At 40.9% G+C, this 25,809-nt stretch overlaps 1 long non-coding RNA gene across 1 annotated transcript in view; it reads left to right on the top strand.

The window, feature by feature from the left end:
* Positions 1-8,726: 8,726 nt before the first annotated feature.
* The window catches only part of LOC116530099, a 45,057-nt gene continuing 27,974 nt past the window's right edge, over positions 8,727-25,809 (top strand). The window contains exon 1 of the long non-coding RNA XR_004259836.1: positions 8,727-9,263. This is a non-coding gene — a long non-coding RNA (uncharacterized LOC116530099). The remainder of the gene's footprint in view (positions 9,264-25,809) is intronic.

The raw sequence follows: 25,809 nt of genomic DNA, 5'->3' as shown, positions 1-25,809 counted from the left end.
TGTTTGGTCTGCTCTTCCTCTTGCTCTTCCGCTTGTCCATGTGGTGCTTTCTGCCAGGTAATGATGCAGCCAGAAGGCCCTCATCAGATGTACCCACTCAACCTTGGACTTTCCAGATCCAGAACCATGAGTCAAATACACTTTTATCATTTAACAGTTACTCAGTCTGCAGTATTATATTATAGCAGTACAAAATGGACTAAGACAGCTGTTGTCTTAGAAGTAAATCACAGTGTATCTCTACCAAGGAAGGTCACATAGCTACAGAAGCAAAGCTTAAAGCTATTAATGACATGGGAAAATGCTAACACTATTATATTAGAGGCAAGATTCAAAATTGTTTATAAAGTGAGATCAGCACTATATAAAAATATATTAGAACTAAAAGAAATATGTCAAAGCAGCAGTCACTTGTGTTTAGAGATTATGCATAATATTTTTCTGATTCCTTTTACTTTTCTGTGTGTTACCTGGGCAACAGAGCAAGAGTTCATCTCTAAAATAAATTATTTTTTTGAGACAGAGTCTTGCTCTCTTGCCCAGGCTGGAGTGCAGTGGCACGATCTTGGCTCACTGCAACCTCCACCTCCCGGGGTCAAGCAATTGTCTGCCTCAGCCTCCCAAGTAGCTAGGATTACAGGCACCTGCCACCATGCTCGACTAATTTTTGTATTTTTAGTAGAGATGGGGGTTTCACCATGTTGGCCAGGCTGGTCTTGAACTCCTGATCTCATGATCCACCTGCCTCAGCTTCCCAAAGTGCTGGGATTACAGGCATGAGCTACCGCACCCAGCCCTAAAAATTTTTAAAAACAATGGCTGGGCATGGTGGTGTTTCCTGTAGTCCTAGCTATTTAGGAGGCTGAAATGGAAGGATCACTTGAGCCCAGGAGTTCCAGGCTGTAGTCAGCTATGATTATACCACTGCACTGCAGCCTGGGCAACAGAGTCAGACCCTGTCTATAAACAACAACAACAAAAACGCAAAACTCATTGTCTGTCTTTACTTACGACCCCATAATGACTTCCTGTTCCCTAATGCATGTTTAAATTACCCTGTCTAGTACCCCAGTCTTCTAAATTTGGTCTCACTTTACTGGAATTATCCAAGTGTATTTACTACTACTGAATAAACATCCTCCATGCCCCCCAGTTCAACTGGCCTGTCACTGCTTGTGCTCACACCATGCCTTTTCTTTGATTTTGCTCATTCTGTTCACTGTGCTTATAATGCACTTCCTCGTGCTCCCTTTGTGCCCAAATCCTTCTCATCTTCAGGAGGTTCCACCTCCTCCATGTTGACTTTCACCTTGCCCCCTGCCAAACCCTCAGAGCATCATAGCCACAACATAATGCTTTATGGTTCTGCCACCATTTCTTGTGTGCTAATTTTGACTCTACGACTGTTTTGAAAGCTCTGTGAAGGCAGGCAGTATTAATCACAATCTTCTTTTCACCTTTTGCTCAGTTTCTGCACAGTGCTGAGCAGAGGGTAAGGCTTACTAAACTGCTGACAAGGCTCATATGATGAGCAAGTTCTTGGGTGATGTCTTCTTTTCTCCTTTCCTCTGTTCTTACTGGTAGCCTCTCTTCTGAGTAGTGCTCAGTAGCAGAAGCAAATTAGTTGAAGCCCTAGAACACTGTGGTTCTGAGCCTTGGCTGCACATTATAAGCATCTGGGAAGCTTTTAAAAATGTGGCTGCTTGCTTTCTCCCTTTCCTGTGTCCCACCTCGGAACTACAGAATTTTATTGGTCTAGCTGGGCATGGTGGTTCACGCCTGTAATCCCAGCATTTGGGAGGCTGAGGTGGGTGGATCATGAAGTCAGGAGATGGAGACCATCCTGGCCAACACGGTGAAATCCTGTCTCTACTAAAAATACAAAAATTAGCTGGATGTGGTGGTGCGTGCCTGTAGTCCCAGCTACTCAGGAGGCTGAAGCAAGAGAATCACTTGACCCAGGGAGTCAGAGGTTGCAGTGAGCCAAGAATGCGTCACTGCACTCCAGCCTGGTGACAGAGCAAGACTTCGTCTCAAAAAAAAAAAAAAAAAAGAGTTTTATTGGTTTAGGATGGGACCGGCATTGGTATGTTTTCTAAAGCTCCCTTGTTGATTCTAACGGTTTCATCGAGTCCCACTCCTTTCAAGATCCAGCCTTGTTGGCGTGCACCCATTCAGCACTTTCCTGTCTTGTTTCCAGGCAGGAAGTCATCCGGGAACTGGCCAGAGACTCCAAAGAGACGGTCTTTAGATAAATCCTTTGGCATCAGCTATAGCCTTTGTTGTATTTCAAAGATGTTTACCTTCGAATTGACAACTCTCTGCACTGGGGCTGGCTCTGAAGGTTGCCTTTCAGTCTAGGCACCAAGATAAGCTACTGGATAGATAGACTAGCACTAGGGTTAAAATAAGCTCAGATTTCCCCAAACAATACCCTGTTGTTATACAATAAAGCAATCTGATTGAAGCAATTTGTTTTCATTGGAAATGCAATACACAATTTTTATGACAGAGTTAGAACACTGTGTTAAGGAAAAGCAATTACGTATGTACAAATAAGAAAACCTCAACAATTATTAACCATTATAAAAACTCTACTAATATGTTAGTACATAGCCCCCTTACTTATAAAAGAACAACAAAACAACAGCAGTAATAATACTAATAGTTAACAATTGTTAACACTAACTGTGAACCAGGTACCTGTCCTAAATGTTTTATTTGGATTTCTCTCAGTTAGAAGTGCCAACCCTGGTAAAGATGTACTATTATTATCCTCATTTTATCGATGAGGAAATTCAGCCACAGTATTACAAAAGAATTTGCTAGCTGGTAAGTGGAAAACCCAAGATTAGAAAATGTTCAGAGATGTATTCTCAACAACTTCCTAGTTTCCATTTCAAAGGAAAATGAGATTAAATTGAGAAAAAAAGAAACCTAAGCTTTCCCAAATATGAATACATATTAAATATCTTTTATTGTTTTTACTTTAATAATTTTTAATGGAAATTACCCCAAAACCTAGTACATACATCACTGCTTCTTTAAATAGAAGAAACAACACAATCTAAACTTTTCTTTAAAAGACTCCCTGGTACGGTCATAGACGTTAATTTTCTGGAGAGGCTACATGGAGCCTGATTCTCTGGGGCTTTTCAGGGTTTATAGAGTTGGGTCATTCTTACCCAGTGCACTGGACAGTGACGGTGGCCGCCTGTCCTTTGGTGCTTTCTAAAGGTAGCTGCTCTGCCCACAGTCCCTGGGAAGCGTCAGTCCTAGGACAGTGGTGCTTTGGTCTAAGTGCGTCAGGCAGCCCCTCAGCCACAACTGATTGGGCAAAGAGCTGACACGTGACCCAAAGCAGGTATCCTATAGGCTGGCCACTTTCTAGACTATAAACAAATGGGACAAGTTTAGCCAAAAATGGGTGAGATGATCCAGATTCTCCCTTTGGAGAATTTGAATGACTGGTTAGCAGTGGTAGCTAAAGGGATATACAATACAGAGAGAGCCCGTGGGATAGAACAAGCAAAACTGATAAGAAAGCAGATACTACGATAGCAGAAGCTGCGGGGTAAAGAAGAAATACAGGGCAGGAGTCCCACACTGAGGTGCTCTTGGCAGTCAGGCAGGCAGTGCCAATGAGAGAAGAGGGCGCCGCGAAGGTGATCCTGACTGCCAAGCTCATGCCACGCCCAGATGCCTCGGAATTCTCAACAATGCGAAGGCGCCATGCTGGCCAAACACAATGAGTCTGCAGGCTGAAATAGGTCAGGAGTCGCCAGTTTGCAAATTCCAAAGAAAGGATGAGGAAGTCAGTTAGAGGCAGGCAGAGAAACCGAAAAACACTGACAAGCACAGACGGAAGGGAGAGCTGATTCACAAAAATAACTCATCGCCGAGGTGAACTCCTGATGCTGAAGTCCTGGGGTAACCTTGGATTCCTGATGACGTCCTGGCTCATGAGGCTTTTGGCTCCCGAAGCTCCTGTTCTTCCAGAAGCTTGGTGATTTGGCCTTTCCTGGGTTCCCACGAGGCCCTTTGGGGCTGAGATCCCTGTTTTCTTCGTTCCTAATAACTCCTTCCCCTAATATTAGATGTAACTTGAGCTGTTCCTCGGAACCAAAGGAGACTAACAAAAACACTCTAAATGGCCCCAGATCGCCTTTTTTTTTTTTCCTTTGGAATTATTGTACTCCTATTTATACTTTTTCTGTTTCCTCCTTTGCTGCTAGGCTGTCAACTGTCACTTTTTATTGCTGTAGTGTGCTTGCTTCTACTGGCCATTCTGTCTGTTAATAAAGTTACTAATAGACTGGAACACCAGATCTGGAAGCTTGATGGAATGAAAAAATTAAAAGTAAACAAGCAATGAAACAAGGGTGAATTTTATAGTATGTAAGTTAAATCTCAATACAGCTGTTATACAAATTTTAAAAGTAATAAAAGATTTTTAGTACCCCATGAGCTTCTGTATATAGTATTTTGGAAATGCAATTTGGCTATTCAGATGCTTTCCTTGTTTACTTTTTTATTTTTGGCTCTAGTCCAATCGGTGCATATCTTACTAAAGTAACCTCCGGTTCTGAGGAATCAAAATATACTGGAGCCAGCACAAGTAAAGGGAAGGAGATTTATTTTAAGGTATTATACAGAACCCGACTGAAGAAAGCATGTGTGATCAGACAGCTTCTCTCCCTCTTTCTGGTCCTCCCTTTGCTTGGTTTCCCAATCTCTTTGTCCTTGTTTCACATCTGCTCCATTTTCCTTTTTGCAGACTAGTTATTCTGCATCTCTGTAAGTTTTTTTTTTTTTAGTTTCTTCTCCTTCATAACGCTGGCTTACATATGGCTTTGGGCTGCCATGCTGCCAGTTTTGCCAACTCTTCATGACCTTGTATCTTCAGTGTCAACACCATCCACTTCAGCTTCTGTGTCTCTGACAATATGATTGACTCAGTTTGGGCCAAGCGACTGCCCCTAGTCAAATTAGCTGGTCAGAGATCAGAGCACAGCCCGTATTATTTAAGGAATGTCCTTCCAGTCTGCAGGCAGACAGGCTCTCCAAGGAGATTTTGGCAGGGGTGAAATGACTGGCATTTTGACCTGAGTGAAATTTCTGAATTTCTGAGCTGTGATAGATATTGTATTATTACATATTTACTTTTCCTCTTCTTTCTTGCTTTTCATTCAGCACTTAAAGTCTTGCTAACAATAAACAAATTGTTTGTTGGTGATATTACCTATCAGCATCTGGACTTAGATGATCTAGTCTAGTAAATAATTGCTATTTTGGTTTCTATTTATGTAAAACTACAACAAATGTTAAAGACAGTTATTTCCTTCAGCCCTTTTCTGTCATTTCTCAGGACTCTACTACTAAATTATCTTCGTAAAACTAGTCATGTGGTTTTGTTTGTTTTTTGAGACAGAATATGGCTCTGTTGCCCAGGCTGGAGTGCAGTAGCATGATCTTGGCTCACTGAAACCTCTACCTCCCAGGTTCAAGCGATTCTCCTGACTCAGCCTCCCAAGTAGCTGGGACTACAGGCGCGTGCCACCGTGCCCGGCTAATTTTTGTATTTTTAGAAGAGATGAGCCTTCACCATTTTGGCCAGGCTGGTCTCAAACTCTTGGCCTTAAGTGACCCACCCATCTCGGCCTCCCAAAGTGCTGGGATTATAGGCGTAAGCCACGGCCTGGCCATAAAACTAATTATTGTTCAAACAAAACATAATGGAGATTTAATTTTTAACAATGTAACTAAATGTTTCTGTAAAACTAATTTAAACTCCGTATTTCATCTACACAGGGTTGCTTTCCTGACCAAAAAGTCTTCAGGAATATAGGGGTGATTTGAGAATTTGTCTAAAATTACTACTTCCTATTATATTTCCTTCTCTTCACAGAAGTATGAAATAATTACGAGTCAACCACAGGTGAAATAGTTTATTCGTAGTTTTTCAAAAGGTGCCAGGTGTTAGAGAAAACATTTCCTCTAAGCCAAAACCAGAACAGTTCTATTTAAAAAACAACAAAATGCACTTTGGGAGGCAGAGGCGGGTGGACACCTGAGGCTGGGAGATCGAGACCATCCTGGCCAACATGGTAAAGCCCTGTCTCTACTAAAATACAAAAAATTAGCTGGGCGTGGTGGTGAGCTCCTGTAGTCCCAGCTGCCTGGGAGGCTGAGGCAGGAGAATCGCTTGAACCTGGGAGGCAGAGGTTGCAGTGAGTCAAGATCACACCAATGCACTCTAGCCTGGCATCAGAGCAAGAGTCTGTCTCAAAAAACAGACAAACAAACAAAATAAAGTAATATGTTTCTCCTGTTTCTCCATTTTTATTCTAGCATTTGAATTATACTAAACAGTTTACAAAACATTTTCTTGCACATGATTGAACTTAATAATAAAAATAATGTTCTGGCCAGGTGCTGTGACTTACACCTGTAATCCCAGCACTTTGGGAGGCCAAGGCAGGAGGATCACCTGAGTTCAGAAGTTCGAGACCGGCTTGGCCAACATGGTGAAACCCTGTCCCTTAAAAAGAAAAAAATAAAATAGCCTGGCATGGTGGCACGTGCCTGTAGTCCCAGCTACTCAGGAGACTAATGTGGAAGAATCACTGGAGCCCAGAAGATTGATGCTGCAGTGAGCCATGATCACACCACTGCCCTCCAGCCTGAGCAACAAATCAAGACTCTGTCTTAAAATAAATAATAATAATGATGACCTAAGGTTGGTAATATCATTTTGTAGCTGGAAAACAGGCTTAGAGAGGTTGTGTGTCTTGTTCAGGGTCACAGTGCCATGTGTAGCAGCTAAAAACTAAAGTGGTCTTACTCTAAATCTTATGGGGTTTGAATGGCACTTACTCTCTTTTTCTTATCCCTAAAATAAATTTGGGAGGTGAAGGTAGGGCATCAGTTAAGTGCTGTATCTTCGGGTTTCAAAGCCTGTCAATTCTCGGTACAAACTTTGAGTATAATCTTGATTTGTTTCTCTAACCTCAAGACCCATATATATTATGATATAACAAAATAACTGCCTAATTATTTATGGTAAATTGAGTGATAAATTGAGGGTCACCAAGGCCTAAAGCAATGTTTGAATCTGTCCCTTGCAGTTGAAATCATATACACTATTTTAATTCAGTCTATCCCTTTCTAACCCCTTCTAAATTTGTCAGGCATATAACTCTATAGAGATTAAAATAATGTAAAATGTAAATTACTAACGAAGCCATTCTTGGAAGGAATGACTTTTACTGCTATCTAAAGAAAGCAAATTAGTCCCCTAAGTGAGACTGTGATTATGTGGTTGTGGTGGTTAGGATGTTAGCCTACTTAAAAGAAGAAATGGTTTTTAAAGGAGATAAATGCATTTGCTATTTATATGCAGATAGATCCTACTAACTACCCAAAGTGTTATTTCATCACTAAAGTGGGCAACTAGAGCTTCTACTTAGAAACCACTTCTTAGTAGTTCAAGTTACTATATGTTTCCAAAAGGAATACAATGATTTAGTTTTTTTTTTTTTCCTAATACTTTAAGTTCTGGGATACATGTGCAGAATGTGCAGACCCATCAACCCATCATCTACATTAGGTATTTCTCCTAATGCTACCCCTCCCCTGCCCCCCATCACCCCCTGACAGGCCCTGATGTGTGATGTTCCCTTCCTTGTGTCCATGTGTTCTCATTGTTGAACTCCCACTTATGAATGAGAACACATGGTGTTTGGTTTTCTGTTTCTGTGTTAGTTTGCTGAGAATGTTGGTTTCCAGCTTCATCCATGTCCCTGAAAAGGACTTGAGCTCATCTTTTTTTATGGCTGCATAGTATTTCATGGTGTACATGTGTGACGTTTTCTTTATCCAGTCTATCATTGATGGGCATTTGGGTTGGTTCCAAGTCTTTGCTATTGTGAACAGTGCTGCAATAAACATATGTGCACATGTGCCTTTATAGTAGAATAATTTATAATCCTTTGGGTATATACACAATAATGGGATTGCTGGGTCAAATGGTATTTCTGGTACTAGATCCTTGAAGAATCACCACACTGTCTTCCACAATGGTTGAACTAATTTACATTCCCACTAACAGTGTAAAAGCGTTCCTATTTCTCCACATCCTCTCCAGCGTGTGTTGTTTCCTGACTTTTTAATAATTGTCATTCTAACTGGCATGAGATGATATTTCATTGTAGTTTTGATTTGCATTTCTCTAATGACCAGTGATGATGAGCTTTTTTTCATGTTTGTTGGCCACATGAATGTCTTCTTTTGAGAAGTGTCTGTTCATATCCTTTGCCCACTTTTTGATGGAGTTGTTTGTTATTTCTTATAAATTTGTTGAAGTTCCTTGTAGATTCTGGATATTAGCCCTTTGTCAGATGGCTAGAATGCAAAAATTTTCTCCCATTCTGTAGGTTGCCTGTTCACTCTGGTGATAGTTTCTTTTGCTGTGCAGAAGCTCTGGAGTTTAATTAGATCCCATTTGTCAATTTTGGCTTTTGCTGTCATTGCTTTTGGTGTTTTAGGCCATGCCTATGTCCTGAATGGTATTGCCTAGGTTTTCTTCTAGGGTTTCTATGGTTTTAGGTCTTACATTTAAGTCTTTAATCCATAATTAGTTAATTTTTGTATAAGGTATAAGAAAGGGATTGAGTTTCAGTTTTCTGTATGTGGCTAGCCAGTTTTCCCAACACCATTTGTTAAATAGGGGATCTTTTCCCCATTGCTTGTTTTTGAATGATTTAGTTTTTTAAAGCCTGTAATTCAGATTTTTCACATATTTAGAGTTTTCACTCTACTACATGTAAATTAGTAAGATTTTGCTGTGTTTATTTTGATATGAAGGACAGACATTAAATTGGAGTTTAGGTCTTCTGTGTGCACTGTTCACTGCATTTTGTTTGTTAAAGTTACATTTAGTGCTTATAACAGGATAGTCACAGATGTGCTGAGTAGAGGAATAGTTCTTACGGCCTAGAGAGGATGAGCAAGAAATAATCTACCTGTAATAACATACTAAGAAACAGTGGCACTTGCCAACAAATGAGTTACTTTAATTTCTCATTCTTCCTTACATTGACTATATGTCTAATCACTTTGCCTAAAAGCATTTAGAATCACTCTGGAAAGAAAAATAATGGAGATGTTTGGCCAACAATGTAGAGAAAAGGAAAAAGAGTACAACTCCAATGAAAAGGGCTGAGAGGGGAGAGCTGTAGTTCAACAGAGAGGAAAAGTCAGAGGTAAACATAAGAGGAACAGCAATATTAGATTTCTTTTAAGATTAAAAGGATTGGTGGGGGTGTTAGGAAGGAATGAAATAAGGTGATTCAGCAAAATCACAGGATTGGAGAATTTTGAATATAAAGAAAGGAAAATGATTCCCTTTTCATACAGGAGTTTGTGAAAATGTGGATTTAAATCAAATGCATGAAAGCTGAACAATAGAATTATATGCTAAAAGGAGGAGTTTATTCCAGAGTATAAAAAATTGTGTATATCTATGTGAAACTTTAGGCATAACCTTTGGCAATATTGTTCTAGCATTTTACTCATATTATCAATTGTGTATTTTTTCATTTCAACTGTATAAAAATTAACCAGTTTATGGCTAAAAAAGCATCTGAGGAGGCTGAGGATTCCTATCTTTCAGACTGTCACGACTGTATAAAACCAGTGCTTCTAATTCCCATTATTAACACTTTCATTTTATATTTTATACTTTTGGTAAAATGAAGGTAAAATGCAAAAACTATTCAAATAATTTCAAAAACACTGAGGCAGAGGAAGATGGTAATATATTTGAAATCAAACTGTTGCCTACCAGGTAGCTCCCTCTACCTACCTCAGATATCCATTTGTTAGATAAAACACAAATGATCCAAGTTCAGCATATGAAGATGATTTAGTGGCAGTATCTAATATGTGACTGCAGATTAACATCGAGGAAGTCAGGTAAATGGAAGCCCTAAGGCTGTAATTAATTAATTAATTAATTAACCAGTCAACTTTACCAGTAGGAGGTTGTATATCAACCATTGGGAGCAGAGGGAAATCTAGTGAGGAAAGGACTTCTGGGAAAATTTTCCTCCATGTGAAAAGACAGACCATGAGTATAAAGCCTTTTCCTTCTTCTTACCTATGAAATATGGCCACGACAAGAGAAGAAACAGGAAAACCAATTAGGAGGCTCTCGGAGTGGTGCAGGTGAGATATGATGGTGCCTGCACTAGAGTAGCAGCGACACAGTCAGGGTATATTTTGGAGACAAAACCAAAAACAAACAAAAAACTGTGGAATGTGCTAATGGATTGGACATGTGGGACGAGGGAAAGAAGTAAAGATTGAGCTCCAGCATGGAATGGCCAGACACTTGGTATCTGATTCAGAATAACCCAGGAAGAGGGATGTGGGTGGCAGTGGAAGATAAGCAGGTTTGCCCATAGGTGATCACTGTTGAAGCTGAGTGATGAGTCCATGGGATTCACTTTGCTATTTTATCACTTTTCTTTATGCTTTTGTCCACAATAAAAATGTCTTAAAATGCCAAAGGAAAAAAAAAGAAAGAAGTATGGCCAAGATGTAAAGCTTGGTGTTCTGGTGGCCATTTTGTAATTATGACGGCAAACCAGGCCAATAGCAGAGAGATTACCCCAGAATCCTGGACCTGCCGTACCACTTATTTCACCATTCCCAGAGCTTCCTACTTCCAGGCTTCTTGTTGTGGAAGAGAAACAAAGTGGAGAAAAAACAAAACTAAAACAAACCTGTGTTGTTTATGTCATTTTTATTTGGTTAAATCAAATTTTTTTACTTGCAACCAAATGAATCCTAACTGAGGTATAGATCATATATGTCATTTGATCCCTTGAGCAGAGCACAGAATAACCATTGGATTTGGAGTTTGCTTGTCAGCCTCACCTAGACCTTATACTCCTGCAGCCGCTTTTTATAGTCTCCTCCTATCCATTTCTCTTGGACTCATTTCCTCTCCTGTCTAAACAGGAGTGTCACTTCTCATCAGTCTCTGTGAATTCACTCTGTGTCCTCTGCCAAGCCTCTTCCTGCATTGGCCTCATGGCTTGTGTGTTGATCATGTTCAGCTATGCAACCAAAAACAATTGCCTAACAAAAGCAAATGCAATTTCAAGGTTTCCAGACTTGCCTGGGTCCCTACCATCATTTAGCTTCCCTTTTATTTGTTACTGGTTACCTTTCTTCCCCACTCTCCATAGTTTCTGTGCCAGATCTTAGTTACTCTTCTCCAACCTACTGTTCTCTAGCCTCATCTCTCTTCTTTTATCAGATGCTCTTGTCTCCTTCCGGAGAAAATGCAGACCAAGAGGTGATACCATGTAACTCCCCCCAACCCCACCCACTTACAAATTTTGCTTTAATTTCTTTCCTTTTTGTTTTAGTGGGAAAAGGGATTCATTTGTGTCCTCATGAACTTTCTGTTCCAACCTGCTTTTAACTCTTTTGTGATTTTGTTAGATCATATATCTTTAGTCGCTCTTTTTCTCTAATGATAAATATGTTCAAATCTCCTATTCTCTCCACATATAAAACCTAGCTCAAAATAGATTATAGACCTAAAATCTAAACTATAAACTATTTAGGAGAAAACATAGGACCTTGAATTAGACAAAGATTTCTGAGACAGAACATGAAAGTATGAAGCATAAAAACTTGATAAATTGGACTTCATCAAAAATTTAAACATCTGCTTTTCAAAAAATATTGTTAAGAAAATGGAGACAAGCCACAGACATGGAGAAAATATTTGAAAAACACTTATCTGATAAAGGATTTGAATTCAGAGTATGTAAAGACTTTCACAACTCAATAATAAGAAAACAGACAACGCAATAATTAAAATGAGCAACAGATTTGAATTCACCAAGGAAGAGGTACAAACAACAAATAAACACGTGAAGAGATACTCAACATAATTAACAGAGTGCAAATGCAGTAGGAAATGGAAATTGAAACCACAACGAGATATCAGTGTACATGTATTAAAACAGCCAAACTTTTAAAACTGACAATGTCAAGTTCTGAGGAAGATCCAAAGCATCAGGAGCTCATACGCTGTAGGCATGTAAAATGGTATAATCACTTGGGAAAAATTAGGCAGTTTTCTTAAAAAGTTAATTTACACTCAGTAATCCTCTCCCAAGGACCAAAAGAAATGAACATGTATGCCCACACAAAGACCTATATGCAAAGGTTTATAGCATTTTTATTTATAATTGCCCCACACTGTAAGCAACTCAAATATCCATCAACTGAGAAATAGACAAATCGTCGTACCACTCACCAATCAAAAGGAATGAACTACACAAGCAACAAGACGGATGAATCTTAAAAGCTATATGCTAAATGAAATAAACCAGATGCAAAAGGCTCTGGTTTGATTATCTAGTAAACAAATAGACTCCTGTTTGAATGCCATTTACATGACATTCTGAAACAGTCAAAACTATGGGGGCAGAAATTAGATCAGTGGTTGCCAGGGACTAGGGGGCATGGGTAAGGGACATGAGGGAATTTGGGGAGTGGGGAATGATAGAAATACTCAATAATTTGTTGTGGTTGCTTTATGATTACATTCGTTTGTCAAAACTCACAGAGCTGTATGCATAATGCCATGAACTTGAAAAACTATTATATTTTATCCTGAAAAAACCCTTAACCATGCATCCTACTCCGTTTGTTTACTTACTTGAGTGTGAGGTCTCTAAGGGAGGAGACTTCTTTTGTCTAGTTTGTATTCAGCTAATATTTATTTATTGTTTACTACGTGCAAGCATACATCTGACTGGAAAGTCAAGATGAAAGAAGATAGTATCTTTGCTGTCAATGTATAGTCCGAGGGTTAGTTTTTGCCCAATCCTATTCCTTTTCTTTTGAAGCAATCTTTGTGGCAGAGTTGTCTAAACTTAATGCTGATATTTTGTCTTTGGTTCTTAACTTGCCACAGTTCAGGTTTCCCATCCATTTTAGTAAAATTCCTCGTTAGGCTATCAAAGACCTCCAAATGACTGAATTCAGTAGAGACTTTTCAGTCCTTATTTTGTTTGACCTCCTTTTGATATTTAAACTGTTCATTCTGTTCTCCTTAAACCTCTTCCTTCCTTTGATTCTGGAGGCACCACTGGGTTCTGATGTTTGATTTTTTTCAGACTTCTATACAGGTTACTCTTTTTTTTTTTTTTTTTGGTTACCCAGCAACTTTCAGTGTCCCTTAGGGCCCTAGTAATTTGCTCTTTTCTCTTCTTACACCATGTTCTTCCTAGGAAAGAGGAGGAAGACACCAGTTCCCACTTCTACCTCACCCTTGCATTTTTAAGAAGACTTCTTGGAAGTCCCACAGAACACTTGTTAGGATTTAGTTAAAAAACCATGGCCAAACTGGAGTACATAATCATTTATTTCGGGTAGTAATGTGTCTGGTTTAAAAATGGAAGTTCTGGTGGAAGGCAGGGAAGATTTGGAAAATTACAGTTTTGCAATCTTCATGGTAAAGATTGATCTGGACAAGAATCATCAGAGAATACTTAATCTAGGCAGGCAAGTTTGTTGAAGAGCAGAATATTTCTATGGTCTTAAAGTATTTTCCCACTGATCACAAATTGGTAACAAGGGGGAAAAGAGTAACTATACAGTGGGGAAACCAGACAATATCCTAACAGATAATCAAGATTAAAATAAGCAAAGAAGAGCAGGCGGGCATCATGTGGTCTCCAGATGTGACTCTCAGGAGGATTCAACACTGCTTATGTGGTATTCCCACTGGAAATGCATAACCTAAATCTAATTTTGAGAAAACATGAGACAAACAAAAGTTAAGAAACAGCCTATAAAATAACTGACCTGTACATTTCAAATATGTCAGTGTCATGAAAGGTAATGGAAAGCTGATGAACTGTTTCAAATAAAGGAGACTAAAGAGACATAACAAACACAATATGTGACCCTGGACAAGATCCTGGACAGGAGGAAAACAAAATGCCATAAAGGACATTATTGAGACATTTGACTAAATTGGTAAAGAAGTTTCAGAGAGAGAGTGGACAGGATCTGATGACCGCTGACTGGTTTCTTTGTTCTATCCCCAGAACCACTGTCTTAGTCTCTCAGCATGTCTCTCCTTTCTAGAACTTTCCAAGTAATAGTGCAAAGTCCACTGTCTTTCCCTTCCACTGTCCTCCATATGATCAGCACTGTGACTTTTTGATCTGATCATGGCCTACTCCTAATTAGAAAACATTTATGGCTTGCTGCTGCTTAATTGCAGTCTGGCAAAACAGATGTAGATCCAGAATTCCTTTTATTTGTCTGTTTGTTTTGAGACAGGGTCTTGCTCTGTTGCCTAGGCTAGAATGCAGTGGTGTGATCACAGCTCACTGCAGTTTAAACCTCCTGGGCTCAAACAATACTCCTACCTCAGCCTCCCAAGTAACTGGGATCACAGCTATGCACCACCATGCCCAGCTAATTTTACATATATATATATATATATTTTTTTTTTTTTATAGAGATAGGGATCTCACTGTGTTTCCCAGGCTGGTCTCCAACTCCTCAACTCCTGGGCTCAAGAGATCCTTCCACCTCAACCTCCCAAAGTGCTGGGATTATAGGCAGGAGCCACCACACTGGGCCTCAGAATTCTTTAGAGGCCGTTTCCCCCCTGCATTCAGATCCCAAATGGCTCTAGTTATTGATCAGTCCCTCCACCCTCAGTAGTTGTTATATAACACCCAGTGTGACATCACAAGGACAGCATGGAATGAAATAAGCCAGCAAGACAGGTAGTATTTTTAAAGCATTGTTCCTAGTTTGAGATACAGGCTAGATTATTAAGTGAAATAACTCCATTAATTTTTTTTTTTTTTTTTTGAGATGGAGTCTCGCTCTGTTGCCCAGCCTGGAGTGCAGTGGCGTGCATCTCAGTTCACTGCAGCCTTTGCCTCCTGAGTTCAAGTGATTCTCCTGCCTCAGTCTCCTCAGTAGTTGGGATTACAGGTGCACGCCACCATGCCCAGATAATTTTTATATTTTTAGTAGAGACGGGGTTTCACCATGTTAGTCAGGCTGGCCTCGAACTCCTGAACCTTGTGATCCACCTCAGGCTCCCAAAGTGCTGGGATTACAGGCGTGAGCCACCACGCCCAGCTAAATTTTTTTTTAATAATTTATTTTTTAGAGAAATAAGTATCTACTGTTTGTGCCAAATAAAAGTAAAGGGCAAACAAAGATGGCTTTCTTGGCTGACTTCCATCCTAAGATGTCCTGTGAAGCTATTAGATGCAGCCAGCTAAGGATCTCATTATCTGGGTCAGGATTATTCTATCAACAGCCCTTTTTCCCTGTCACAGCTGGTGCTGAGAGCCATATGTCATAAGACTCCCTCTGCCCCTTAAGTGTAGAACCCTTGATGAATGGAAAATAAATCACTGTTGTTAAATCAAGTGACCTATGGGGTTCCCAGGAGAATTTTGCTTTATATTTTAGTTATGTGGTGAAAACTCATGATTTTTATTACCCATGTGGCTTTTCTCCCATTTTCCATCTGCTTACTCCCCATCATTTTGCCAAAATGTGATTCCATCATTTTCTTCAATAAACAAAGAATGTTTCCTTATACTCAGGAATAAAGCCTCACAGGAATTGCATTTAGTGATGAATCGATATAATTAATTTACTCTGGTCTTGCCAAATAAGATTACGAGCAAACAAATACTTATCTGGAATTCAAGGCAGAAGATTCAGCTATTATACATTAATATCTAATTCCATAAATTCATATCTATGCCCAAAATGCCAAACTCACATTTTAATGCATCAGCTTTAACTGTTGTCAAGCATTCCTTAAAAGTCACATCTATATTAATACAATGAACAATAAGAAAAGATTGTGAGTATAATTTGGGAATATAATTGTTAATTACCAGAGTAAAGACTATTCATTCTGCACCATATATTCTGCAAAGTCAAGTGGAATTTAATTTGTGACCAAATAACCATACTCATTTCTATGTAGGAGAAATGGTCTACTTAGCTCCTTATAGATTTGCATCTCACAGGGATGTCGCTCTGTCAATTTATAGCTAATCCCTGTATTTGCTATGTTTCTATTTCTGCTTTACTCTGTGAATCACAAAAGCTACTTATCTTTTATTTTTGGAATAAGTGAAGTAATATATTATTTGCAACACCAACCATTTCTAAGCTACACATCTATTAATATGTTATTAGACTCTAAAGATATCTAAGATTTACAGCTAGATTCCAATAAATTGATGAATAAAATCTAAGTTACCATCTTACCTTCTCAGAGAATGCTCCTGGTTCATCAATATCTATGTGAGTTTCCAAAGAATTGTCAAAATTGTTGTATGTTAGACACTCCCAGATACAATAAATTAGTAATTCCTCTTTTAATGGGACAGATAATATCTGCTCTACTCACTTCACAAGGTTGTAAGAAGCTTATAAAATACTTACAGGAAAATGAATAAAGTGTTATTCTAACATTAGGTATTATTAAAATAATATATAATATATATAATAAAAGAAATAGAAATCTTGGGAAGCCATATAATATTACTCTCTGGTAACAAGAAGACACATATTCTGTTCACAAACCAGAAAGAATGAATTCTTTAGCCCTAATCTTATTATTCATTGTCTAAGTGAAATCAACCAAGTTTAGGCATCTGCCTTGAGGTGAGCCTTTAAGGGCCTAGACTTACTACCTGAATTGCCCCACCCCCTCTGCCTTATTTAAAATATCTAGGGTGTGCGTGCACACATCTTCTACTAAGCCTTTATTGTACCCATTCTCGAAAATAAGAGTCAACAACTGCAACAGACTCAGCACTGGAGGGAGGTGAGGAGGGAGGAGTTCTATGTCCAGTAGAGACTGTGCTGGTTGTTTAAGGCAGACATCCATTCCTTTTGGTCAGAGCCTTTGTTAGACAATCCTATGAGGTGGGTATTTTTATGATTATCATCTCTATTTTAAAATTAGAAAATTGAGAGATTAAATAACTCTCAAGGTCATATACTCAAGGTCATATAGCTAGTAAGTGTGTGAGCCAGTATTTGAACCCAGTCTCTCTGTCTCCAGGCTCTGTGCTCAAAACCTTGACACTATTCTCAGGTAACTGAATTCAAGGGTGTATGGAAAAGACTCCTAACTGGGACATGAAGGGGAATCAGATGAGTGGAGAGGGTACGAAGGGGAGATGGCAGAACTCCGAAGGCAATTTTGTCTGCCCTACACTTGGTGAGGCCTAGATGGAGCATTTGTAACTGAATGTTAGGCATTCAAGGAGCATTTGAGCTGGCCAGGATTTAGAAAAAGTAGACTGATGCTGTGATGGCTCATTTTATATTTCACCTTGACTGGGCGAAGTGATATCCAGATATGTGGTAAAAAATGTTATTTCTGGGTGTGTCCATGACGGTGTTTTCAGAAGAGATTAGCATTTGAATTGATAGACTGAATGAAGAAGATCCACCCTCACCAACATGAGTGGACATCATCCAATCCACTGAGGGCTTGAATAGAACAAAAAACAGAGGAGGGGCAAATTGTCTCTTTCTTTTCTTGAGCTGGGATATCCATCTTCTCCTACCCTCAGATGTTGGAGCTTCTGGCTCTTGGGACTCTATCAGAACCCCACCTGCTCACCCCAGTCCTCAGGCCTTCAGATTAGGACTGCATTCCACCACTGGCTTTCCTGGTTCTCTGGCTTGCAGATGGCAGATGACGACACTTCTTAGCTTCCATAATCATGTGAGCCAATTTCCGTAATAAATCTCTATCTTACTCTCCCTTGATTCTGTTTCTCGGAAGAACCCTAACTAATACAGATACCTTCATTTTACAGATGAAGAAAGTGCAGTACCAGAGAAGCTATATGAATTGCCTAGGGTCATACAGCTCATTCATTTATTTAATCATTCATTAAGTCAACTACTGTGCTAGGTGCCAAGGAAGTAAACATACTAGACCACATTGCCTGTCTTCAAGAAAGTTATGTTTTGGTTAGAAAAGCATATAGGAAAACCAAAATTATGAAATAGCAAAAATACTTTAAAAGAGGTATAAGCAAAATGCATGAGAACCCAGAGACTTTCCTGGGGGTAGTCCTTGATGGTTTCTCAGAGGAGGCAGCATTTGAGCTGATTCTTAACAGATGAGTAGAAGTTTGCCAGATGGGGAATGGAAGATCATTCCAGGCAGTCTAGCTGGTTGGTGGCTCGTTACAAACTAAAACCCCTGTATTAGTCCAGTCCAGTACTCATCGCTTTATAACTGCCAAGGAAAGTAGTCCCATGTCTTGGGCAAGCATTCTTAATTCTTTTTTTTTTTTTTTTTTTTTTTTTTTTTTGAGACAGGGTCTCACTCTGTCACCCAGGCTGGAGTGCAGTGGCATGATCTCAGCTCGTTGCAACCACTGCCTCCCCTGCTCAAGCGACCCTCCTGCCTCAGCCTGGGAAGCAGCTGGGATTGCAGGCACGTGCCACCACACTTGTCTAATTTTTGTATTTTTTGTAGAGATGGGGTTTTACCATGTTGCCCAGGCTGGTCTGGAACTCCTGAGCTCAATCAATCCTCCCACCTCGGCCTCCCAAAGCCCTGGGAATACATGTGTGAGCCATCGCCTCTGCTGGGCAAGCATCCTTGACAGAAACATACCAAATCACTGGAGAACACATGTCAGAAAAATATACACAATTGATGATAACTATTTTTAAATTTTTATTGATAAAATTTTAAGTAATTTCTATTCTAATATAAGATATAAGAGTTTCCAATCTTTTTTTGTTTGTTTGTTTGAGACAGTCTCACTCTGTCACCCAGGCTCAAGTACAATGGTGTGGTCTCGGCTCACTGCAACCTCTGCCTTTTGGGTTCAAGCAATTCTCCTGCCTCAGCTTCCCAAGCAGCTGGGACCACAGGTGTGCGCCTGTAGTTTTTTCTTCAAGACTAAAATAGTAACTATGTTAATTACTGTGCCCTGGGTATATGTGTTAAGATTATGCCCAGCAAAGGACTCCCAGGCAAGGGTTTGAACTGGGAATGGAGTCCAACCTGAACTTTCTTAGTCTCAGAAAAGGAAGCCTTTTTGTAGTGACACTTAGATGCCAACTGGCTAGCTGCAGTCCTTCTGGTTACCCAAATATGAATTTGGCCTTCTGTGGGAACTCAGTAAAACTTAGAAAACCAATTCCAGTTCAACTTGGGCTTTTACAAGAAGGATTATTACTCAAGGCTGGTGTGTTAGGCCATTCTTGGAGTGCTATAAAGGAATACCTGAGACTGGGTAATTTACAATGAAAAGACATTTCATTGGTTCACAGTTCTGTAGGCTGTACAGGAAGCACGGTGCTGGCATCTACTCTGTCAAGATTTCGAAGATCTTTGGTCCAGGTTCTCATAAAAGAAGTCACTCAAGGCCCCAAAGTGATGGCTGCAGGGTTACTTCCTCCCTCCTCTTCTTGCTCTAGGAATTGGGTGTTCTTGCTGTGCATCAGTGGCTCTTGTATCTCTGACAGTAAATGTCATTGAAGTCCTGAACTTGCATTGATTGTTGACTAATAATAAAATATGGCTAAATTCGAGGAACAGAACCTTCCTCGAGTTGACTTAATCTCTTTTTGCATGCTTTGGCTCCTGACTTGTGATCCATCTACTTTTTCTTTCTCTCATTTCTCAGATAGTGATGGGAGTGGTGAGCTGTTTGTCTCTTAGATACCACAAGAGGTGGAGAGGATATGGCAGAAATGGAAATAGGAATACCCATTACTCTGCTTTTGGCTAGATTGTGACGTAAGCAGCTGGACTCTAGATTTTTTCCATGACCTTTATATCCTTCTCATTGTCCGAGACTCATTTTTTTTTCCCCCAACAATTGTGTTGTGGAAAGCGGAAAACAGAAACAATCAATCAACTACTTTTTATCAAAATGCAAATGACCGATCAGACTCATTGTGGGCCATGGTGGCTCACACCTGTAATCCCAGCATATTGGGATGCCAAGGCGGGTAGAATGCTTGAGCCCAGGAGTTTGATACCAGCTTGGGCAACATAGTGAGACCCCCATCCCTAGAAATAAAGAAAGAAAGAAAGAGGAAAGGAGGGAGGAAGGGAGGGAAGGAGGGAGGGAGGGAAGGAAAGAGAAGGAAGGAAGGAAGAAAGAAAGAAGGAAGGAAGGAAGAAAGGAAGGAAAGAAGGAAGGAAGGAAGGAAAGAAGGAAGGAAGGAAAATTGTATTTTTTTGTGTGATATTTCCATTTTAACTTAGGGCCAAAACCATTTGATTATGGTTCAGCATGACAAGCTGATAGAATTCCAGGCCAGTCAGTAGGGGCTAGAAGCTGTGTGAGGAGGGTTAGGGAGGGGAATGGGAGCAGGAAAGGAGAAATCTTTCCATTGCTCCCAATTCTCATTCAGGAGTAGCCCTGGAAGACCACTTTTCCCTGGAATAAAATAGAACGGCTTTGTCCTTTTGAATGTGGAGGCGGTAGCCTAGGTAGAAAAGGTAAATAAAAAACTAGGTCATAGACCTCAAAGCCCCCCCTCAAAATAAAAAGATGTTTTAGATGGGAACTGGGGCATAAACATCTTTGTGAATTAGTGTGGAAGGAGACTCATTCTGTCGCTGTCCTTGTTTATGCTCTTGTGATTGTTCTGATGCAGATGGTTCTTGAAGTGGGGGCAAGTCTATCCACAGGTCTTGCTTTTGCCTGATTTTTCTTCTTTTCGGTTTTTTGAGACAGAGTTTCACCTTGTCGCCCAGGCTGGAGTGCAGTGGCGCGATCTCAGCTCACTGCGACCTCCACCCCTTGGGTTCAATCGATTCTCCTGCTTCAGCCTCCCATGTACCTGGGATTACAGGTGCCCACCACTATGCCTGGCTAATTTTTATATTTTTAGTAGAGACAGGGCTTCACCATGTTGGCCAGGCTGGTCTCAAAGTCCTGACCTCAGGTGATCCACCCACCTCGGCCTCCCAAAGTGCTGAGATTACAGACGTGAGCCACCACACCCAGCCTCCTCCTGATTTTTCATACTCCCTTTCTACGAGCCCCCTTTGGTGCTGGGTGTTAAATTATGTCTCAGTGTTGCTGGTGATCTTTAGCTACTACCCCTGCACGTTTTTTTTCCCTGAGGCAGAATCTTGCTCTTTTGCCCAGGCTGGAGTGCAGTTGTCCAATCTGAGCTCACTGCAACCTCTGCCTCCCAGGTTCAAGCAATTCTTCCCGCTCAGCCTCCCAAGTAACTGGGATTACAGGTGTCCACCACCACGCTCAGCTAATTTTTGTATTTTTAGTAGAGATGGGATTTCACCATGTTGGCCAGGCTGGTCTCAAACTTCTGACCTGTGATCTGCCCACTTCAGCCTCCCAAAGTGCTGGGATTATAGGCGTGAGCTGCTGCACCCAGCCTACCCCTGCAATTTTAAATAAAAAGCTGGCACACAGGTGTTGACTTGAGGGAGCAATAATCTAAGAATGTGCATCACAGAGAGGCAGCTGTCCTCAGTTAATTCAACAGAGTCAGCTTCCTGGAGAGAACTCCTGGCAATGCGTAGAATTAGAGATTGGTATCTTGGAATTTTTTTGGCCAAGATTTTGTTGTGTTACTTTAGGCAAATGGCAGCTGTGATGAGAGACTGAAAAAGGTGAAGGAGTGAATGTACCAGAGCTGAATCTGTTCACTGAGCTTGGGAGGATCCTCTGGGTGAACAGAGGAAGCAGCTGCAAGGAGAGAAGGGAGCGGCAGATGGTAGCGGGAGTCTTGGAGTTGATTCTGGGATGCAGATGGGGGTCAAGCTTCTCCCTTTGAGGGGATAAAAGGTAGGGGCACAGGACCAAATACTATGGCTGTGAGAGGAAGCCCCCACCCCCCACCAGCTCAAGGAGGGCTATAAGTTGTGGACTGGACTTCCCTAGAAGAATGACGTGGCATTCTGAGGTCAATGTGGGGTAGAAGTTATACAAAAGTTAAAAAGTTAGGGTTGAGGGGAATAGTGATAGGATTATGTCATCTGTTGGACACAGTATTTAGCAAAAAAAAAGAAAGTCCTGGCCGGGGGCGATGGCTTATGCCTGTAATCCTGGCATTTTGTGAAGTGGAGGTGGGTAGATCACAAAGTCAGAAGATGGAGACCATCCGGATCAACATGGTGAAACCCCATCTCTACTAAAATACAGAAAACTAGTCTAGCATGATGGCAGACACCTGTAGTCCCAGCTACTTGGGAGGCTGAGGCAGGGGAATCACTTGAACCCGGGAGGCAGAGGTTGCAGTGAGCCAAGATCGCACCACTGCGCTCCAGGCTGGTGCCAGAGCAAGACTCCGTCTCACAAAAAAAAAGTCCTATGATTTGCCCTTTAGGGTTCTAGGGTTATAAGAGAGATAAATGTTAAAATATGAATAGCCTCAAAAGACAGATTCAAAACGACCATATCGAAACATCACATAGTTTTAGGGGGCATCGTAGGCTCTAGTCCCTGAGTGGAACTACAGATATGAAGCTTCTCACAGGGCAGAAGGCAAGGGTTTGGCATTGGTGACAACTGAAAAGTGTACCAGCAATGCAGTAGAGAAAATCAAATTGTGCACAGCAGAAAATTAAGAAAGGATGCATTGGGGTTGGTGTCTTCATGAGGCAGGGGCATTAGGGTAAGAGGGGTAGGATGGGAGGCTGGGCGTCAATTGTCAAGGAAGGTACTGGATCCCTAGGCACTTAGAAGTAAATAAGATCCCATCTGCAAGACCTGGGCATCTGGCGCCTCATGTTGAAGCAAGGACTAATCCAGATAGGGCAGAAGTTTGCAAAGTTGGAAAAACTGTGCCAGTAATGTTTTTGGGAAACCATATCCTTCCCAGTTTGTTGATCTGAGAAACACTTATTATATAATCTTTTACTGTATCTTTGTACTTTCAAATGAGAATGATAAACTCAAACCTTCCTCCTAAGACAATATGCACAAAATGCTTAGCAGAAATGTGGTACTTAGAAAGCATTTCCATAAAGGGCTAAGGTAGATGTCTCATGCTTGTAATTTCAGTGTTTTGGGAGGTTGAGATGGGAGGATTGCCTGAGACCAGAAGTTCAAGACCAGCCTGGGAAACATAATGAGACCCTGTCTCTATACAAAAGTTAAAAAGTTAACCTGGTATTTTGGTGCACACCTGTGGTCTCAGCTACTTGGGATGCTGATGTGGGAGGATTGCTTGAACCCAGGAGTTTGAGGCTGCAGTGAGCTATGGTCATGCCACTGCACTCCAGCCTGGACAACAGATCGAAGGCTTATCTCCAAAAGAAAAAAAAGAAAAAAGAAAAGAAGAAGAAAGAACAAAGAAAAATTTTTGGCCCGGCATGGTGCCTCATGCCTGCAATCCCAGCATTTGGGGAGGTGAGGTGGGCGGGTCACTTGAGGCCAGGAGTTTGAGACCAGCCTGACCAATATGGTGAAACCAGGAAAAATCGTCTCTACCATAAACAAACAAAATTAGGCGGGCATGGTGGCAGGCGCCTGTAGTTCCAGCTACTTGGGAGGCTGAGGCATGAGAATCACTTGAACTGGGGAGGTGCAGGTTGTAGTGAGCTGGGATTCTGGTACTATACTCCAGCCTGGGCAGAGTGAGACTCTGTCTCAAAAAAAAAAAAAAAGAAAAGAAAAGAAATAAATGGTAAAATGGTAAATGTTAAAAGCTATTGTGTGACTAAACAACAAATCAAAACTTGTATCCTCCCCGTTTTATCAATAAGGAAAGCCCACTAGAAACGCAAGATAGATGCAGGGCTATTACTACAGTTCTCCATGAAGTCACGAGGACTTGGACAAGATGTTGCAAAAGAGAGCTACTGGAGTTGGGTGGGTAACTAACTGCGTATGTGGGTTGAGGGAAGGAGAAAGCAGGAAGAAGAGCCATTTAAGGGAAAAAATAAGGTTTGTGTTAGGCATGACACAGTTGAGCTGATGCCAGCCCATACATGTGGGAGCACCCAGCAGACCTGGGGACAGATGGGGAGATTGCAGGGGGTCAAGGTGTGACTGATTCCAGAGAAAGTCAGTGATGATGAGCTACACACTGGGCCATTCTGCTTAGAAACTGGTCACTGAAGTCATGAGGGTCAGTGAGACCATGAGGGGGAGTGGGACATGCAAGAGGAGAATGGAAGTGAGAAGATCAGAGAATACCACAGTTAGAAGGTGGAGGAGGAGGGAGTGTAGACAAAGAGTCTGTTCTGTTACTCCATGGGACTTGCCTGATCTTTGTACCTTAAGCACTCTGGACTCAGGCATACAACTGATACTCAGTAAATTCTTATTAAGTCTTACCCCAGCCCCAGGCTTCATATCCACCATCCTGCCTTCTGATGCCTTCCTACATCTGCTCGACACTCCACCACCTCTGAGTGTTGGTCCATGTTACCCACATTCCTGGAGATGCCTTCCTTTTTCTACTGAACCCCAAGGAAGGGGGCCTGAGAAGTAGGAGAAAAATCACACTATTGCTATCTTACAGAAATGGAGAGAGAAAAATGATCAATAGCCTCCCATGGCCAGCAGGCTGGCGAGAGAAAAAAGTCCTTGGACTCAGCAAATTGAGTTCACAGATGATCTTTTAAGATACAGCTTCATTAGACTTCTGAGAACAAAAGCCAGATTGCAGGAGGTTGAGATGTGACTGATTGCAGAGAAAGTCAGTGATGATTTTCTTTTGTGAAGTTTGATTTAAAATTGTAGTGCCAAAAGGCAAAGATTAAAGGTCTGAGTCATTGATGTGGAATTAGTTTTAGGAAGGCTTTTTGGGGATTTTTTGCAAAGTGGTAAGTGAGCCAGAGAAAGGCAGAAGAGGCTTCTCAATATTTTTTTATAAGCCTTTGCAGTTTTTTTTTTTTTTTTTTTTTTTTTCTAGTCAGAGTCTCGCTCTGTCACCCAGGCTGAAGGGCAGTGGTGTGATCTCAGCTCACTGCAACCTCCACCTCCTGGGTTGAAGCGATGCTCCTGCTTCAGCCTCCCAAGTAGCTGGGAATACAGGCACTCACCACCACTTGCAGCTAGTTTTTGTATTTTTAGTAGAGATGGAGTTTCACCATGTTAGCCAGGCTGGTCTCGAACTCCTAACCTCAGGTGATCTGCTCACTTCAATGCACTTTCTTATCAGTCCCTTATTTCATCCTCACAAGACTTCTGAAGGCACCGGCATTTCCATGTTACAGATAAGGACATTAAATCTCCAAGAAATTATGACTTGTTCAGGATGTCATAGCTGATCTGAGGCAGCATTGGGACTCAAATCCTGTCTCCTTGTCCACCACTCTGAAATTTCATTTCAGCTCACAGGTAATAAGCAGCCTTTTAGGCCATGCACTTGAATTTGGGGTCTGAGGGTTCCTACTTCTGGCCAAAATTGAATGGAATATGTGGTTACTTCTTGGAGATAAATATTCCATATCTCTTTTGGAGAGGAGGTTGAAGGAGGGGGGATGATGGACCAAGAGTCAGTTGGATTCATGTGGCTCAGAAATGTGAGACAAAGGACATTTACTTTCTCTTACCATGGACTATAGCTAGAATAGTCTTTCTTGGCAGCCCAATCTCTCAGTAGGTTAACAAGAATTTACTGAGTATCAGTTGTATTCCTGAGTCTAGAGTGCTTAAGGTACAAAGATCAGGCAAGTCTCATTGAGTAACAGAACAGAGAGTGAGGTAGAGTTATGATATAAATATACACAATCACTATTATAATGAC

This window comes from Sapajus apella, unplaced genomic scaffold (assembly GCF_009761245.1).
Source record: "Sapajus apella isolate SASKATOON/1434 unplaced genomic scaffold, GSC_monkey_1.0 scaffold3, whole genome shotgun sequence".
Taxonomy (NCBI): Eukaryota; Metazoa; Chordata; class Mammalia; order Primates; family Cebidae; genus Sapajus; species Sapajus apella.
The sequence above is the reverse complement of the archived record's forward strand: the minus strand, read 5'-3'. Positions and strand labels throughout refer to the sequence as shown.